Genomic DNA, 19,468 nt, shown 5'->3' with positions numbered 1-19,468 from the left:
CTCCTTCTTCACTCCTGCCTGGGGTCCCTATTTCTACAACTGCAAATCTGACCCCAGGCATCAGAGTACTGGCTATTGCCAGAGGCTGATCCTGGATTTACGCATCAAATTAACTGCTGTGAAGAGCTAGAGCTGAAATTGGGGAAAGCAGGAAATCCAACAGTCCTCTGTAAAGGTTACAGAAGCATATTAGCCACAGTTGGGAGCAGCTCATGTCCAGCTACAGGTTCTACATATTTAAGTACTTACGTGCTCCCATCAATTTACTCCGAGAATAGTCAAGGAGGAAATGTGCAAGTGTAAGATTTTGCAGCTAATGTTTTTCCAACAGCAGGCGCTTTCAATCCAGCCAAACGTATCACAAATTTTGAACAATCTACACAGAGCAGCTTCCTACCATCACCAATCAAAAGAGTTTCCATTAATTTCCTTACTTTAAGCTCTCTATGCTTCTCCATTTGCAAAGTAGTTTATGTCCCTTGTAAGATCAAGAAAAATTTGCCAGCCCAAGCACAAAAGACTTTTCCCATGCCGATTCATAATGATATTTTACTCGCCCGTCAAAATATCATCACTCACCTTGGGTGAGTGGGCGAGTAAAAGTTTGCAAAGCAATCTTATCACTTTCAGCACACAACCTGAAATCTAACCACGTTGCTAAGACACCATCTGTGCTGAATTCGCACAATGTTTGAACAATACTCTGCTGGAAAGGTGCAAACATGATTTCCCTGGCCGGTATAAATAAGGTCAAATGGTGAGTTACAATATGGCTCACTGAAGTTCAGCCCTATTGATACTAGCCAACAAAAGTGTTCGCCTCTTTCTATCATGAAATATTTTTCCAAACAGATCTGGCAAGCACATTTGGAATTGAGCATAGATGGGGCCCACTAAATATCATTCCTTTTTAAATGAAGTTTTCAGGGTCTGCAAATAAAAATGCAGACAGTCTGGTCTAAATTATTATGGTCTGAAAACAAGGACAATGCTCTATTTGTCACTCAGAGTAACAACAGGAAATTGAAGTAATCCAGGGCCTATGTATTACCTTCAAAAATTCGTTAGATTCACCCTACCAAAAAGCAAAGGACCGATTGGAAGTGGGAGGGCAGTGGGAATACACATGGAGTGAGCATATGGGGGGAAAAATCAGTCTGTGTACCATTGTAAGAGACGACAACCAATGTACCTTTCTAAAACACGTTCAGGAGCCCTCATGCCAATTGCTAAAAGAAAGCGTGATAAACCAGTTATACAGTTAGTAGCCAGGGACAGTAGCTTTGTTTCCAAGAGAATATGACTGCAGCTCAGAGACAAAGGATGTAAGGGATGAATGGAAAGAGGACCTCAGGGTAAGTCTACACTGCAATAAAAGCCCTGCAACAATGAATCTAAGAGCCTGAGCCATTGACTTGGGTTTGTGAGAATCAGGCTACAGGGCTAAAAATAGCAATACAAGCGTTGGGGGTCAGGCTGGAACCGGCTTAGCTGGTGCTTCTCTTTGGGCTTGTCGACACTTACAGAGGTGCAGCAGTACAGCTCTCCCACCAGCTTAATAACTCCACCTCTGCGAGAGGCAGTAGCTATGTCACTGAGAGAAGCTCTCCCACCAACACAGCGCTGTCTAAATGGGGAGTTAAGGTTGGTATAACTACATTGCTCAGGGGTGTGGATTCTTCAAACCCCTGAGCAACATAGTTATATTGAAGAACGTACGTAGTGTAGACCAAGCCTAAGCCTCTGAAACGGCAGAGGATTACAATGTGAACCAGACACCAGCTTTACTCTCTTTTTTTTAAATACACATGTGCGTGAACTATTGCTCATTAAAAATGAGAAACTATTAGAATTGGATATAGCCAGGCAGAATGCTGCATACAGACAAGCTCCCGCCCTTACTACCACAGGCTCTCTTGAGTAGAGTCAGTCAAAAGCATTGCATTATGTATTGCTTTTGGGATATGTGCTGTCAGTGAATCCACCCACTCAAATGATGCATCCGATGAAGTGAGCTGTAGCTCACGAAAGCTTATGCTCAAATAAATTGGTTAGCCTCTAAGGTGCCACACGTACTCCTTTTCTTTTTGCGAATGTTGTAAGTGTAAGTTCGGTAATATTTAGCAAGTGCCACTCCATCAAAGCTCTTGGGGAGACATGCAGACATTTAAAAACCACAACTCTAGTGATTAGCTGGGTTGAAGATGAATCATGGTGAAGAGCTCAAGACTGAATCCTCCTGGCAGTGTCTCATGCAAACATCCAATCCACAGATTTATATTTAACTAGCCCACATCACTAGGGGCAAACCACATGCACAGAATATCAGAGTCTGGATTTTTCTTATTCCCCCAAAAACCTGCACTTAGGTTTGTTTTTTTAAAAGCTTTCTAGCCATTCAGGTTCAGAAGGGACTTCAGAATATACCTAGCCTGGTGCTCTGATGTCTGTAGACAGGCAGACAGAAACAAAGGTCATGCTCTCCCCCACCACAACCTCTCACTTCACAGAGGTGTTGTTGCTGAAGTAAAATTTAATCTAGCATTCAACTGCTAACATTGTTAATCATTTCAGAATAGGTCCCTGATCAAAAACATTCAACCCCCTTCTCCCCAAAATGACTGAAAGCCCTGGGATACCACAGTAATGGACATGGCATAATAATATCAGGAATGCACCATGATTTTGATAGGGCATTGCTCAGAAATAAGGCTGCAGGTTTTGAATCTGCAAACAGAATGTTTCAGTCAACTGATTATCTCGATTACTCTGATACACTCGTTACTGTAATTAAAAATTAGGGTTAGAGTGGTCATCTAAGAAATACTTGACTTCAGAATGTAGTTTGCGGTCCCTGACACTTGATCCAGCAACAGATGGTTTTTAAAGTATCCCTTGAGATTTACAATGATAAAATATAAATAAGGGGCCAAGTAAATTAGACAAAAGCTGGGAAAAATTGTGATTCATGGAAAATCTCTCAGGATTAGCCAAAAGCCTCCTGATATATTTCTACTATGTTTGCCAATCTTACACTGGTATAAGGAATGCTACTCTATAGTCTCTAGAGCAGTGCTTCTCAAGCTATCGGATGTGGGGGACCAGCAATTTCTTTTCCCCCCAAAGTGCGCGCAGACTGGCAGCCGATGGCTCATCCGCGGACCACCACTTTGAACAGCGCTGCTCTAGAGCAGTGATGGGCAACCCGCAGCCCGTCAGGGTAATCCGCTGACAGGCCACAAGACAGTTTGTTTACGTTAACCATCCGCAGGCACGGCCACCTGCAGCTCCCAGTGGCCACGGTTCACCGTTCCCGGCCAATGGGAGCTGCGGGGGCCCGCAGGCAGCCCACCACTGCTCTCGAGTTTACTCGACTATAAAGTGCCATGCACACTAATAGCACTACATACATTTTCCAAGGAACTAGCTCATGCTAATTAGTGGGAAAGTTAGAAATTTCTTGCAGCTCTAGGAGGTGGGGCCTTGATGGAAGGGGTGGAGTATCCCCTGGCAGATTAGAAACTCAGCACCTATGTCCCGGGCCCCGCAACCCCCCCCACCCCCCCCCGCGAAGGACAGCCCTGCTCAGAAGTGTGAAAAATTCACGCCCCTGAGCAATGTAGTTATACTGACCTAACCCCTGGGGTAGACAGCACTATATCGATGGGAAAGCTTCTCCAGCAACATCGCTACCATCTCTTGGGGAGGAAAGCAGTGCAACTACGCCACTGCAGCTTTCTAAGCTTCCTTTTTTCTGCCCTTCGATATTTACATCATGAATGCGGGAAAGTTTTTGAAACCTATCCTTTACAAATGTGACTCTGATCAACACCACAGACTAAGCATCTATAAATAGGCCATAAAATACTCAGAATACATTGCAATGAACTGGCAGGGAACTCCACCCTCTTGTTAAAGGTTTTGCTCCTATAGAAACTGTGATTAAACATGCAATACCATGCATCAGCTACCTGAAACAGAGGTGCGCCTCCGTGAACAAGGAAGGGCCTGAGAGTGACTGAACAATATTTCATGCGTATCAGATCTTAACTCAAATGTTCCCCCGTACAAGCTCTGCCAAGAAACTAGTCTTGCTCTCGTACGGCAGAGTTGTAGGGGAACTCTCTTGCAGAAAAGCAATGGAGTTTAGCACCTTAATTAGTTTTTAAGATCTAACAAACAACCCAGGAACAGGTGCACCCAAAGTCACATGCACCCACTACAATAATGCAGGAAGGGTAAACAGGAGTAAATTTCTGTTTGCAAGCACAGCCAACTGGATTGCTAGAATCTATATGGCACTCTCTCAAACCACCTGTTCTGCCGCCTAGCAGCAGCCAGCACACAGACACCATTATATTGATGGCAAACTAGGAGATCTAGATTGTTACAGAAACACCACTGCTAGCACCAAGTGTCAAATGATCACAATTTCTCTTCCCTACTTAATTCAGGCCATGTCTACACTAGGAAGTTTTGCTGTCAGAATCTTTGCCGACACTTAGCTGCCAACATTACTATGTTGGTACAGCACACGCACACTTGGCTGCTTTTTCCAGTGCCACGCATCCTCACCATGAAAAGCTGTGTTAGCAAAAGACACTGCTCTCTGTTGGTTGGCATTCCAGCATACCCCACACCGTGTGCAAAACTGCCTTGAGGGACACCACCACTCTACTATAGGCAAGTCTTGTAATGATATCTTGACCGATATTTCAATCAAGTTGCCTTCAGAGAGCACAACACATTTACAAAAAAGGTTATTTTTGTTTCTGTGGCCTGGGAAATTAGGTTGGTATAACTGTCACTCAAGATTGTGAAATGCCTACACCTCTGAAAGCCACAGTTAAACCAACATAACCCCTGGTACAGACAGCAATAGGTTGACAGGCGAATTCTCCTGTAGACTGAACTACTGCCTCTCGGAGAAGTGGAGTCCGTATGCCAATGGGAGAACCCCTCCCCATCAGCGTAGGTAGTGTCTTCCCAAAAGTGGTGCAGCTGCATCACTGTTGCGTTGTAAGTGTTGACAAGCCCTCAAGTCACATTAAAAAAAAAGAGCAGTCACTCAATAACTTACAAGAGGCTGCTGCAATAGAGTCCAGTCTGACTTTAGTGACCATCTGCAATCAAATGTGTCTGCTAGTTAATAATTTGCACAACTGCAAACTTTAGAAACAGAAATTATAAATTAAACGGACTGATTTCCAATACCTGGTACTAATTATGCTTTCCTTTCATACACTGGAAGCCTTTCTGCAGCTATAGTTCAGCCTTGCATGGAGATTAAATTATCAATCAGAAAAAATAAAATCATACTATCAAAACACTTAAGGGTCCTTTACTGCCATGAATCACTCTATAAGAGCTTTGAGCAAAGACCCTTTTCCACCCTTTTAACTGCCAACACAGAACTGCAAACTGCCAACTTTCCAACTCCATTTTGCCATGCCATTGGGCAAAAAGATCCACAGACAAGAGCACAATACACTTTGGTCCAGCTGATGCTCAGCATGGACCAATCAAGCAAGGCAAGGGTTGGGGAGGCACTCACCAAAACTTGCCAGAACAGCAAAGTGGGCTTTAAAAAAGGTTTAATTTTTCCAGAGACCAATGCTCTCAAATCAGAATAAATCCTTCAACTGAGATCATCCACAATTCATTTACTAGTTAGAAATGTTAACATATCCAGTTTTTATGCTAGAATCTTTGTTCTCTCTACCTATGTTCCTCTTAAATGTTTCAATTTGAGGGGCGGTGAAAGAGGAAATTTCTCTGCAGTTTCTTTTTCTTTTCACACGGAGATGTTAAGATTGTTCAATAGAAGTCTCACTTTGCAAGAATGTCACTAAGTAATGAAAACCTAATGGTAAACATGTTCCCATCACAGTATGTCTCAAACAGAAAGCCTCCCCACAGCAGAGACTGAAACTATTAAATGAAGAAATGTATCACGACACAGAAAGGATGACCCAAGGGAAGCAGAAAAACCAAGAATGAAACCTGACCAAATATTCAAATTGGAGAATATGAAGAAATATTTTAGAACTAAATACACGGTTATTTCACATTTCACAGGGATTAAGACTTAGAATATTAATCACTGACATTATAAAAGCCCATGATACATGAGAGGCAGCTACTCTCTTATTAAGACAGACAGGACAAGAGAGGAAACAAAGGCATGGAGTAAAGTGACTTGCCTCATGTCACAGGGTATGTCGGCATCAGAACTATTAATAGAACGGAAGCCTAATGGATCCTACAGCATTCTTTTACTTTACTTTCCAAATCTGTGATGTGTTTGCAAAGATTATTTCCTTCCTTATGACAAGTAATAAGTAACACTCAGCATAGATTTGTCAAAAACAAATTGTGTCAAACCAACCTGATAGCTTTCTTTCACATGGTAACAAGGCGGGGGGGAGGGAGGAAGAGGAGGGAAGAGAAGCGGTAGACATGGTATATCTTGACTTTAGTAAAGCTTTTGATACTGTCTTGCATGACCTTCTCACAAACAAACTAGGGAAATGCAACCTAGATGGAGCTACTATAAGGTGGGAGCAAAACTGGCTGGAAAAGGGTTCCCAGAGAGTAGTTATCAATGGTTCACGGTCATGCTGAAAGGACATAACGAGTGGGGTCCCGCAGGAATCAGTTCTGGGTCCGGTTCTGTTCAATATCTTCATCAATGATTTAGATAATGACATACAGAGTACACTTATAAAATCTGCAGACGATACCATGCTCGGAAGGGTTGCAAATGCTTTGGAGGATAGGATTAAAATTCAAAATAATCTGGATAAACTGGTGAAATGGTCTGAAGTAAATAGGATGAAATTCAATAAGGATAAATGCAAAGTACTCCATTTAGGAAGGAACAATCAGTTGCACACATACAAAATGGGAAATGACTGCCTAGGAAGGAGTACTGCGGAAAGGGATCTGTGGGTCATAGCAGACCAAGAGCTAAATATGAGTCAACAGTGTAACGCTGTTGCAAAAAAAGCAAAAAAGCAAACATCATTCTGGGATGTATTAGCAGGGGTGTTGTAAGCAAGACACGACAAGTAATTCTTCTGCTCTATTCTGCGCTGATTAGGCCTCAACTGGAGTATTGTGTTCAGTTCTGGGCGCCACATTTCAGGAAGGATGTGGACAAATTGGAGAGAGTCCAGAGAAGAGCGACAAAAATGATTAAAGGTCTAGAAAACATGACCTATGAGGGAAGATTGAAAAAACTGGGTTTGTTCAGTCTGGAAAAGAGAAGACTGAGAGGGGACATGACAACAGTTTTCAAGTATGTAAAAGGTTGTTCCCAAGGAGGAGGAAGAAAAATGGTTTTTCTTAGCCTCTGAGATAGAACAAGAAGCAATGGGCTTAAATTGCAGCAAGGGAGGTTTAGGTTGGACATTAGGAAAAACTTCTTAACTGTCAGGATGATTAAGCACTGGAATAAATTGCCTAGAGGTGCTATGGAATCTCCATCATTGGAGATTTTTAAGAGCAGGTTAGACAAACACCTGCTCTAGATAATACTTAGTCCTGCCACAAGTACAGAGGACTGGACTAAATGACCTCTTGAGGTCCCTTCCAGTTGTATGATTAATTTTCTATAACCAATGACTGGATTGTGCTCATAGGGTCTTTTTAGAAAGCCAACTAAATACATCACAGTGATGAAATTCACTGCTTTGTCTGTATTAGTAATTATTGAAATCTGCATAAGCCCCATTTCTGCACAGGGAAGCTGGATACTTCAGTATTCCAGAATAGCTGTCAGTATTCACTGAATGCAGTACAAAAAGAGTCAGTCAGGACTGAGATATCAGACATGTACTACCAATGAATGAGCTAAATTTTCCACTTCCTCCTAATACTAGTTATCATGCATATTCAGCAAAAATAAGTAAGTACATATCAGACAGAAGTAAGAGAATAGCACTTCTAAAGTTAATGATAAATTTACTGCAGGCCATAAAGAGCAATCAGACTGAGTTAGCAAGTATGAACTTTCCCCAAAGTAAGTCTGCGAGCATTATGTGTTCTGGCCTTTGCTGCCACTCCAGCACAAAGTGCAGAAACTTAATAAAAAAGCCAGTGGCCTGAAGCCACAGCTAATTTCAAAACTCTACTGTAAAACACAGCTGCCAAGGAAAACATTACATACATTGCTCATTGGGTAATTCCACATAGAAAGCCTCATATTACATGTCCAAGGCCTCCATGAACCCAGAAGAGAGTTCTGGAATCATGATTAAGCATGCCAGTCACACTGGCTTCCTCACCATTTCGCTGGCCAATATGCCTGGGACCACACTATGGCAGAACCATGTTTGAAACATGTTTCAGCATCTTTTTAAAATATACTTCTAATATGACTGTGACAGTCTGTATCCCTATGTTCACCCTTTTTACAAAACTATAATGGATTTTGTACAAAGTATGCCTTGTGAGGTATCATTTGAAAGCTCATAATATGCTGATCATTATTGTCTTGATAAAATATGTGGGTCAACATTGCATGTGAAGTTATAAAACTCTACTGTATGACTTTGCTGAGACATGCTCCAAATTTAGAAAAGAAGGCACAAACCAGTTCCTCAGAGACAAAAGGCAAACTGGCCAAACATTTCAGCCACGTGTCAACAAAATCAAATAGACTATCACCTGGTTAAGCGGCCATTCTTTGGAGGAAAAAGGGTGAGAGAAATTTACATGTTGGCAAAGAAACAGCTGGAAGTCTCCAGTCCCACAGATGTTCCGTCACCTGAACCCCAGATGGAAATGATTCTCAAAGAAAAGAGGCACAAACTCCCTAGATTATTCATCCCTTCACCTGTACACATGGCATAGACAACACTTGAAAGACAAAGGAAGCATCACCGAACTGGGGAGAGATTCTGGCTGAAAGAGTTAGCCAGTAAAACTGCTAGAACATGTGGTGAAAGACCCCCTTTTGCTTTAAATTCACTTAGCTTGTTAAGTTTGGTATTATTTTGCATTTTACCTTTTATTTCTTTGTAACCAATTCTGACATTTATGCCTCATTACTTGTAATCACTTAAAATCTATCTTCCTGTAGTTAATAAACTTGTTTTATTGTTTTATCTAATCCACTGTTTGTTTGAATTGAAGTGTTTGGGAAATTTCATATGGAACAACAAGATTTGTGAATATCATTTTCTATTATATAAATGATGGACTTTATATAAGCCTGTATTGCCAGGAGGGACTGGGTACTACAAGATGCACATTGCTAGGGGAAAGTCTGAGACTGGGAGTTTGCTATTGTTGCCCTGCTGGTGTAATTCATGGGTGGCTGGCCACAGCACTTGTACAGTATAACTGGGAGTGATTTACAGGCTGAAGGCGGTGTGGGCAGACCAGAAGTGGTAGCTTTCACAGCGAAGCAGTGTAAAAGGCAACACAGCTGTTCCAGATTGTATCCTGGGTAATGTCACAACGATGTGATCCTGTCAACATGACCAAACAATGGGCCTGATTTTACCACCACTGTCACTGATGGGACATGTTAGAAAGAGGATTTAAACACTAATTTGGCCCACAGCCCAGGGTACATGAAGCTTAGGACACTCAGAAGAATGTGGACCCTCTCATGTATAGACAGTGAAAACTTTTCAAATAGGAAAAAAAGCTGTGTTTCTATTTCATTCAGATATTTCTTTTGGCTCTGTGCAAGAATCCCTCACAAGGAAGTGAGCCCAAAGTTACTAACAATCTCTTTCACTTCTGAATCTTTCTGTGGAACACTTAATTAAATACTGTTTACAGGAGATGAAACGTGCTAACATCTATGACAGTGAGAGACCAACCTTGTTTGCATAAGCCAGTTGGCCCCATTAAGCGTATTCCAGCAATCATCATCCTGTTATAGGTCCCAGCTGGAAATGACCGGTACATCTAAAATGCAAGGCCATTCATACTTTTGAATCCTTATACTGAAACGGTGAATAGTAATTAAGATTCTATGGCCACATCCATACTTTTGGCATAGCCATGTTAGCAGAACAGCTTTAAAAAACAAGTTAATAGTTCAGGCAAAAAATGGTTTAATACTCTACCCAGCCAGCAAAGAACAGTTCTAGCCTTGAAGAATAATTTTTCTCCAACCAGTTTTTTTACTGGTGTAACTCCACTGAAGCCATGTCTACACTAGAAAAAGTTTTCCGGTATAACTATACCAGCCAACCCTTAGCGTAACATCTACCAGCAAAACACTAACTGTACCTTTGCCAGTATAGCTTATATCGGTTTGGAGAGTAAAATAAGCTACCAGCAAAAGCACTTTGATGTCAGTATAACTGAGTCTACACTAGGGCTTTTGCTGATATAGTTCTTTTTTTGTTTGTTTTCTATGATCACACTTCTAACATATGGCTATACTGTACTAGCAAAGCTTTCTAGTGCAGACCTGCCTGGACTTTAATGGAATTATTCCTGATTTATAGCAGCAGAAAATATATAAAAGGAGAGGAGAATCAGACACTAGAGGTAAAATCTGCAAATAAGCCTAAATGGATTAGGAGCCTGGGTCCCATTTCAAAAGTGACTTAGGCACTTAAGAGCCTAAGGCTTGGTCTACCCTACCAATTTATGTCAGTATAACTACATTGCTCAGGGGTGTGGAAAAGAGCGATGTGCTATAACCCGCAGCATAGGCAGTGCTGTCAACGGGAGGGCCTCTCCTGTCAACATGGCTGCCGCCTCTCGGGGAGGTGGAGTACCTATGCTGATGGCAGCAGCTCTCCTCTCAGCATCGGTAGCGTCTTCACTAAGCTCTACAGCAGTGCAGCTGCACCACCACAGTGCTCTTCGGGCTTGTCTACACTGGCACATTACAGCGCTGCAACTTGCTTGCTCAAGGGGGTGAAAAAACACCCCCCTGAGCGCAGCAAGTTTAAGCGCTGTAACATGCCAGTGTAGACAGCGCACCTGCCCTTGCGGAGGTGGGTTTTTTAGAGCACTGGGAGAGCTCTCCCCCAGCACTCTGCCAGGACTACAGCAGCGCTTTACCAGTGCCAGTGTAAACAAGCCTTAAGTGCACACAAGCACTTTGTCTCATTGAAAGCCAATGAAGCTGTTAGGTAAGCAGTTCTTAACCGTGTTTTATAATCAGCACATCAAAGGCACAAATACAAAAGAATGAAGTTAGGGCTGGGTAACTAGTTTGCTTTCTCCTCCACATTATGGTAGAAAGCCAAGTGGTTTTCCAAAAAACAGCAATACATTAGGTTCCTGTTTGCAAGGAAGGACTTGTTTTCCCTACTGTCATCCTCTTCGCATCTTTGCCACTGATGTTTTCTATCGTTTCACATAAATATACCATTCAGTTAAGAGATGAATCATGTTGCTTAAACTGATAACATCAGGGAACAATTAGTTTCTCTAATGTGGTTTGAAAAGGGCTTGAAGTCCTATGTAAATAGATTCAAATAAGCATTATTGTGCCAACGAAGATTTCACTAGGTACAAAAAGTGCCTATCATCTTGGTATCCTAGCCCCAATCAGGTCAAATTAAAGTCAACAGAAAGTCTGTGCACAGAACAGCATCTTTCGATTTAAAAATATCTTGAAAAAATAATCAGAAGTGTAGGGCTGGAAAAGACCTCAAGAGGTCATCTAGTCCATCCCCACTCACAAAGGCAGGATTAAAGTATACCTAAACCATCCCTGACAGGTGTTTGTCTAACCTGTTCTTTAGAACCACCAATGACCAGGATTCTACAACCTCTCCAGGTAACTTGTTCCAGTGCTTACCTGTCCTTATAGTTTGAAAGACTTTCCTAATATCTAACTTAAACCTCCCTTGCTCAAACTTAGCTGATTACTTCTTCGCTGGTTTCTTTAAAGCTGGGTAAGTATCCATGACATAGACCCAGTAGAATATCAGTTCCTGATGTGGATGGGGCTGAAGTAACTATAGATCATACCAGCCATACCACCTGGCTTGCAAGCTTGCTTCCCCATCCCCAGCATTCCTTTGAATATTTACTCAGTCACTTGTAAATTAATCCTCAGATACCAGGAGCACATCATGAACCAAAAAGTCAGACAAGATAGCACAGTGGCTTAATGCACAGGGCTGAGAGTCAGAAGATCTGTGTTCTCTCTTGCCCAGTTCCCCATCAGCTTGCCATGTGACCATCAGTTATTCACTTCTAACCTCTACCTCAGCTTCTTGTGGGAATATTTCCATGCCTCATAGGCATGGAGCAATTTATGCATGTTTTTAGAGCACTTTGAGATCATCAAATTGAAGGCATTATGGAAATCCCAAGTGCTTGTATATCTACATTTTTTTTTATATGCTGAAGCCTGAGAAGCCTCTTGAGAGGGCAGCACGAAGGATTCATAGAGCAAGTTTGTGAGCAGCTGATTTAAAGGGTACTATCTGGAAAGAGTTAAGAAACACCTGCACTGGACCAATCACAAAGGTGCGACTGCTGATCTGCCTATTCACTGATTGACAAATGTGTGATTCCCCCAGTGTGCAGAAAAGAACTAGTTTCAACTAGTTCTCATCACAGAGCACTGACAAATCAGCAAGAACTACTAATTAACTGATAAAAATAGACATCTGAAAACGCTTTTTTCTTTACACAAAGCCAAGCACTGAGCTACTCCAGCCATATACTGTTCCGTTTTCCAAGTGTTCTAAAACCCACCCACAAAAGAACATTCTCAAAGCCACAAAAAAACACATGAAATACAGAATGTCAGAACCTCTCTCACCAGAAAGAGAAATTAGGACCCCGATCCTATCAAATGCTGAGCACCTCTAACTAAGCACCCTCTACTCCACAGACTTCAGTGGGATTAGCAAGCAATCAGCCCCCACACAGGATAAACCCTATTCAGTTTCCTAACTAATTCATAGGACCTTCCTCTCATTGCGAACCAGTCCCTACCTATTGTTTTGCTTGAAATAAATGGTTGAATGTATTATCCATGTGCCCACAGGGGTGGGCAACAGCTTGCTTAGCACATGGCAGCATTTATGTCAATAACAACTTTCATCACCACATGGGTTTTCCTTGAGCACTTTTTTGCTTATTGAATGAGTTTTTATAGCTAGTGAATAATAATCACTGACTAAAATGCCTGAATCAACTTCAATATTTCCTAATTTAAAAAATTTTTAAAATATAATACCTAACTGTGTCTAAAGCAATCAAGTTTGATCAAAATACAAGTGGCTTGTTTCAATACAAATGCTTTGGCTCCTGAGACCATCAAATTAAACTGAAGATCAAATTAACCAGTGACTGAATGAAGTGGAAGGCTGTGTAATCACAGATTACTGATCCGGCAGCAGAGAAATGAGGATGCAATCACATTTTACCCATCGGTGTCAGTCCCTCCACAGGGATCTACATTCCCACTAATGTTACCCTCCCTTCCCCCGCCCTCCCAAGAGAGACTCAAGTCTGCTCCAGGGCTCATAGCAAATAAACCGGGTATGTCCTGATGGGGAAAATGTGCATTCTTTTAATCATATTAGCTCACCATGATAGCTTGTATTTTAACAGGGCTTTTCTAACAAGTCCAAAACTGTGTTAGACAGGTTTCAGAGTAACAGCCGTGTTAGTCTGTATTCGCAAAAAGAAAAGGAGTACTTGTGGCACCTTTGCGAATACAGACTAACACGGCTGTTACTCTGAAACCTGTCATTATGCAAGGCACTGCATTTAGCCGTATGGAGTGGAAATCTATCAACTGCATGAATCTCTAAGGTGCCACAAGTACTCCTTTTCTTTTTGTGTTAGACAGCTACATTTCAGCCTGAGAGGGGGCATCTTAAACAGCATTGAATATGTTAGGAAAGCCTTGTTAAAAGGTCTTCTCTACACAGGAAAGTTTTTTGGTATAACCCAAGGTGTGCATTGCAACCAGTATAGTGATATTAGTATAACTCTGGCATGCAGACACACTTATTCTGGTTTAAGAGTGCTCTTTGTCATTTTTAACTCATGGTTTGGAAGGAGGTTGAGATAAACCAAAAAAATAACACCTCTTATACTAGAATATAGTATATTGAGGGGAGGAGGTGTTATATCAATTTAACCATAACAGTGTATATAACCAGCAAAACTTTCCCATGTAGACAAGCCCCAAAATGCAGGCTATCACCTGCCACATTGAGCTAACTAAACTTGGTTAACAAGACTGCTTATCAAGACAGGGTCCCAGAAAGCTTTGCCCTTCACCACCCACGTCAAACAAACTAGAGAATATAAAGATCTACCATTGATAAGTCTCTGTTTATATTTTTAAAAAGTGAATTCAACATTTAAAATGCATGAGCTGTCTATTTTAGGAGGTTTCTGTTCACTTTCTAGAAGAGGATTGAGACTCACTTCCTAGTCTATATTTTGTTGGAGAGATTTTTTTTCAAATGGCTATACCTCCACATTTCTGTAAATATTTGCACAGCTGCTTTCATACAATTGAAAATAAACATTTAAACTAAAAAGACAAAAAGTTTGAGAAAGGGAATATTAAGACCTTCAGTGTAGGGACTGTGGTCATGAGTGCCCCTGTCCCCTTCTGGGCACTACTAAAATACTTTATACCAATACCAAATACCAATAGGTAAGCTCATCAATACTTTTTCAACTAACGTGGCAAGTCTACATATAGGCACTTCAAGACCTCACCCTCTTCCACTTGGACAAATACAATACAAGGCACTAGTGTTAAATAATTCAGTTACATAGATAAACGATAAAGGGAAAGGGAAATTTAGTTGGAAGTGAGGAAACTGTGTTTCAGATGAGATCTGAAACAGAGAGCCGATCAAGCAAACAGATACCAAGAAATCCGTTCCAACTAGCAGAAGTTGCAGACACAGTCTTGCAGAGAAGGCTCCTGCACTGGACTAGATGACCTCTTGCAGTCTCTTCCAGTACTACAATTCTATGACGACACTATAAACAGTGGGGTCATACCAGGGTAGTTAAAACTGTACACCTTGTGTGTGTAGTCAAGGCCTAACTGTTTCAAAAGAACAGGGAAGCATAGCAATAAAAGCCTTGGCCAAGATTTTTTTTTTTTTTAAACGGGGGGCCTAATGTTGGGGGCTCTTAAGCCTATATTCACAGGCACTTAGGTGGCCTGATTTTCAAGGACTACTCAGCGGCTCCCAACTGAAACTGGGTGCAGCTGGATGTGCAGCATGCTTGAAAATCGGGCTACTTATTTAAGTGTTGAAATACTGATTTAGAGTTTAGGCACCCATGTCTGAATTTTTCCATACTGACTTTAAACAAACAGATGAGGTTCTCTCCCTTCCTGGGACTGAGAGACTTGGAAAGCAAGGCATCACTGCCCTAAACTTTGGCATCACCACAAATTCTCTCCCTTCAGCCCCCCGTTACATTGTTTCAGAGTAGCAGCCCTGTTAGTCTGTATTCGCAAAAAGAAAAGGACTTGTGGCACCTTAGAAAGCTTATGCTCAAATAAATTGGTGCCACAAGTACTCCTTTTCTTTTTGTTACATTGTGTTATCATGTTAGAAAGGGAAGGCTGAAGCTCACTGGTTTAGAGAAGCAGCATATGCCATCCCTCAACAGCCGCAAACGTCCAACTTGCCACAACAGCCAGGGGATAACCCATCTCCACAAGCGGTGGGTTACAGCAACATGAGAGCAGCTTTGGACCCCACACCCCTTTTGTCTTTGGATTTTGTCTTAGTATGGAGCTAGATATTATGCATGAAGTAAAGGAAGTCCTGGAGATAAAAGGCAGCTAGGGAAAAGAAGGGCGGGGGGTGAAGTGGGGAAGACAGAAAATGTGTCTGCATGTGAAACAGGCAACAAGCAAGGAGGGAGAATCACAGCAGAGAGTGGGGGAGCAGTTGGGACGCTTGGGGTGGGGAAGAGAGACAAAAGTGGGCAGAGAGGAGCCAGCCCCAGACAAAAGAGGGTAAAGGGAGGTTAAATTGGGGCAGCCACAGGCAAAAAGAGGCTGGGGACAGGGGCTGGCCATAGAATGGGGAAGGGTGGGAGGGGAGGGACAGCAGTCTGAGGGGACGACCCATAGGATAGTGAAGGGGCTCAGGGGGCTGAGGAAGTGGGAGCCAGCACCAGGCTGTGGGTTGGGGAAGGGTCCAGAAGGGGTGGGGGCAGAGGAAGTGGGGTACAGGGAAGGGTAGGGGGGCCTGGCCATAAGATGGGGAAGTGTCCTGGGGGGCAGAGGGAGGGGAATATGGGGAAGGGTCCCAGGGCGGGGCAGAGAGGGGCCAGGCCATAGGATGGGGAGGGGAGGGGAGGGTCCCGGGTGGGTGGGGGGATATGGGGCAGGGTCCCGGGGGGGGGTCCCGGGTGGGAGGCGGGATATGGGGCAGGGTCCCGGGGGGGGGGAGGGTCCCGGGTGGGAGGCGGGATATGGGGCAGGGTCCCGGGAGGAGGGGGGGGCCAGGCCGTAGGATGGGGCAGGGTCCCGGGGGGGAGGGGCCGGGCAGTGGATGGACCAGGGTCCCTGGCGGCAGAGGGAGGGGGGGATACGGGGCAGGGTCCCGGGGGGATATGGGGCCGGGCAGTGGATGGGGCAGGGTCCCGTGGTGCAGAGAGAGCGGGGAGGACGGATATGGGGCAGGGTCCCGGGGGAGAGGGGCCGGACAGTGGATGGGGCAGGGTCCCGGGGTGCAGAGGGAGCGGGGAGGAGGGATATGGGGCAGGGTCCCGGGGGAGAGGGGCCGGGTAGTGGATGGGGCAGGGTCCCGGGGTGCAGAGGGAGGGGGGATATGGGGCAGGGTCCCGGGGGAGAGGGGCCGGGCAGTGGATGGGGCAGGGTCCCGGGGTGCAGAGGGAGCGGGGAGGAGGGATATGGGGCAGGGTCCCGGGGGAGAGGGGCCGGGCAGTGGATGGGGCAGGGTCCCGGGGTGCAGAGAGAGCGGGGAGGAGGGATATGGGGCAGGGTCCCGGGGGAGAGGGGCCGGGCAGTGGATGGGGCAGGGTCCCGGGGTGCAGAGGGAGCGGGGAGGAGGGATATGGGGCAGGGTCCCGGGGGGATATGGGGCCGGGCAGTGGATGGGGCAGGGTCCCGGGGTGCAGAGAGAGCGGGGAGGAGGGATATGGGGCAGGGTCCCGGGGGAGAGGGGCCGGGCAGTGGATGGGGCAGGGTCCCGGGGTGCAGAGAGAGCGGGGAGGAGGGATATGGGGCAGGGTCCCGGGGGAGAGGGGCCGGGCAGTGGATGGGGCAGGGTCCCGGGGTGCAGAGGGAGCGGGGAGGAGGGATATGGGGCAGGGTCCCGGGGGGATATGGGGCCGGGCAGTGGATGGGGCAGGGTCCCGGGGTGCAGAGAGAGCGGGGAGGAGGGATATGGGGCAGGGTCCCGGGGGAGAGGGGCCGGGCAGTGGATGGGGCAGGGTCCCGGGGTGCAGAGGGAGCGGGGAGGAGGGATATGGGGCAGGGTCCCGAGGGGAGGGGGGATATGGGGCAGGGTCCCGAGGGAGAGGGGCCGGGCAGTGGATGGGGCAGGGTCCCGGGGGGCAGCCGGCCACCCCCAGCCAGGAGGGGCGCGGGGCGGCATCGCCTCACCTGGCTGGGTCCTGCCCCGGCTCCGCTCTGCCCCGCGGCGGCCCCGCAGCTCCGAGTGCGCTCGGCGCGTGCCCGGAAGCCCGGCAGGCTGCAGGCGGGGGGGCGGGGCGCGCGCGGGGCATGCCGGGACTCGTAGGCCGTGGGGCGGGGGATATTATGGGATATTACCCAGGGGGGAGCTGTACTGGGAGGAGGTGCGGTTTGGGGAGAGGTGGGGAGCAGAGCAGAGCGTGGGGCGGTTTGGGGAGCGGAGGGCGGGGTAGTTTGGGGAGAGGTGGAAGGTGGGGGGTGGGGAGCGGAGGGCGGGGTAGTTTGGGGAGAGGTGGAAGGTGGGGGGTGGGGAGCGGAGGGCGGGGTAGTTTGGGGAGAGGTGGGGGGTGGGGAGCGGAGCGTGGGGCGGTTTGGGGAGCGGAGGGCGGGGTAGTTTGGGTAGAGGTGGGGGGTGGGGAGCGGAGCGTGGGGCGGTTTGGGGAGCGGAGGGCGGGGTAGTTTGGGGAGAGGTGGGGGGTGGGGAGCGGAGCGTGGGGCGGTTTGGGGAGCGGAGGGCGGGGTAGTTTGGGGAGAGGTGGGGGGTGGGGAGCGGAGGGCGAGGTAGTTTGGGGAGCAGAGCGTGGGGCGGTTTGGGGAGCAGAGCCTGGGATAGTTTGGGGAGAGGTGGGAGTTGGGGAGCGGAGGGCGGGGTAGTTTGGGGAGCGGAGGGTGGGGAGCGGAGCGTGGGGCGGTTTGGGGAGCAGAGCCTGGGATAGTTTGGGGAGAGGTGGGGGGTGGGGAGCGGAGCGTGGGGCGGTTTGGGGAGCGGAGGGCGGGGTAGTTTGGGGAGAGGTGGGGAGCAGAGCGTGGGGCGGTTTGGGGAGCAGAGCCTGGGATAGTTTGGGGAGAGGTGGGAGTTGGGGAGCGGAGGGCGGGGCAGTTTGGGGAGCGGAGGGTGGGGAGCGGAGCGTGGGGCGGTTTGGGGAGCAGAGCCTGGGATAGTTTGGGGAGAGGTGGGAGTTGGGGAGCGGAGGGTGGGGCAGTTTGGGGTTGGAACTGGGGTAATTTGGAAGCTGTATGTGCTGGAGGAAGTCAGAGGTAGGAGACTAATACGTGTACTTGGCGGTAGTGAGTTGGGGATTCTTTAGGGATGCTGTGTGGGTAATTTGGGAAAGTTAGAGGTAATCTGAGGGGTGAGTTTGTGGAGGGCACTTGGAGGGAGTTGAGGGTAATTTGGGGAGATGATCTGCGTGGAATAATTTGGGGGTGATGTGAAGGGGAATAATTTAGGGAGTCCGGGGACAGGGGGAGAGCTGCACAGGGAAAGACGAGGAGTGGTACATGTAATGGGTGGCTCAGGAAATTGCATGAGGGATAACGTAGGGGGAAATGTGGGTATCTCATGCATGTGTGAGCAGGGGCTGTGTCATGTCTGGCTCCTTTTAACTAAAACTGCCCATTGACCATAACAAGTTTTTGAGAATTTTTCTAGAGGGGCATTTCAGATAGTTTATACTGCCACCAAACCTTTAAATTAGTCTGTATAATTACTCAGGACAAAGAGTTGTCTTCCTCACCCTTCTGAATTAGTTTTATTAGAGTAGGTTTTGACAGAGGCTGAATCACTTATTAAGCCATACCTCCCAGTTATATTCTCCTATGTAATATAATCAGACACAAGGAGCAAAGGAACAGAAGATAACTCTCACTTTTGAGTAGCAATAAACCTAACTAAACACAAATAATAAATAAGAATTATAGCACGTAGGAGCTCTAGTCATGGATCAGGACCACACTGTACTAGGGGCTGTACAAAGATGTACACAGACTAGGAGGAGGAATACTTATTGTTCAAAACATGGAATTTTTTTTCACAGGAAATTTTGACATTCCAACATTACTTTCCATTCCAAATATGAGCAAAATGGCAAA

General features: G+C 46.0%; 1 protein-coding gene across 1 annotated transcript in view; it reads right to left on the bottom strand.

Moving 5' to 3' along the window:
* Positions 1-17,632, bottom strand: part of PHACTR4 (phosphatase and actin regulator 4) — a 101,981-nt gene extending 84,349 nt beyond the window's left edge. The window contains exon 1 of the mRNA XM_077837950.1: positions 17,567-17,632. The gene's annotated coding sequence lies outside the window, so the exon portion shown is untranslated. The remainder of the gene's footprint in view (positions 1-17,566) is intronic.
* Positions 17,633-19,468: the final 1,836 nt, after the last annotated feature.

The sequence above is a fragment of the Eretmochelys imbricata genome, chromosome 19 (assembly GCF_965152235.1).
Source record: "Eretmochelys imbricata isolate rEreImb1 chromosome 19, rEreImb1.hap1, whole genome shotgun sequence".
Lineage (NCBI taxonomy): Eukaryota > Metazoa > Chordata > Testudines > Cheloniidae > Eretmochelys > Eretmochelys imbricata.
This window is presented reverse-complemented; position numbering and strand designations above follow the sequence as displayed.